The 593-nt window shown below is 28.7% G+C and overlaps 1 protein-coding gene across 1 annotated transcript in view; it reads right to left on the reverse strand.

Annotated features, from left to right (window-relative positions):
* Positions 1-593, reverse strand: part of KLHL1 (kelch like family member 1) — a 257,625-nt gene that overhangs the window by 184,196 nt on the left and 72,836 nt on the right. The gene's annotated exons all lie outside the window — the stretch shown is intronic.

Here is a 593-nt window from a genome sequence, read left to right on the forward strand (position 1 = left end):
TACATCCTACCACATAATCTTTCTGAATAATTAAGAAAACAAAGCTTGCTACATTCTTCTTTCAAAGAAGAAGTACATCATTGCATCCTCAAGTGATATCTGTCAGCACATTCTACGAAGTACAGTTAGCACATTATTACAATGTTCTAATTGCTATCTATACAAGGTGGAACACAAGTAAGTTTACAGTTGTTCATATGAAAAATAATACAATAATTAATAAATAGTAATACCAGAATAAACATATTTTGCATCCTAACAACTCTAAACCTATCTGTGTCCCACCCTGTATTTCCTTTATTCGTTTTCTAATTCTGTGTCAAGTTTATAAAAATTTAAAATGTAAAAATTAATATGCTAACAATGATCATAATACAAGTGCATATGTATGATTGGAAAAATGTGTATTTTTTAAAATGTAAACTAGAGTTATATAGAGTTTACTATCTACCAAAATAGCCAGCCTTCTTCTAAATATATGCAGTCAATGCTGATACAGATGTCTGCATATGTAAATATATGTAACTATGTCTTAAGCAGTGACTAGATATAGTAAACCCTATTTTTACTTCATCAATTTTCATCTAGATCAA

This window comes from Myotis davidii, unplaced genomic scaffold (assembly GCF_000327345.1).
Source record: "Myotis davidii unplaced genomic scaffold, ASM32734v1 scaffold277, whole genome shotgun sequence".
NCBI classification, from domain to species: Eukaryota; Metazoa; Chordata; class Mammalia; order Chiroptera; family Vespertilionidae; genus Myotis; species Myotis davidii.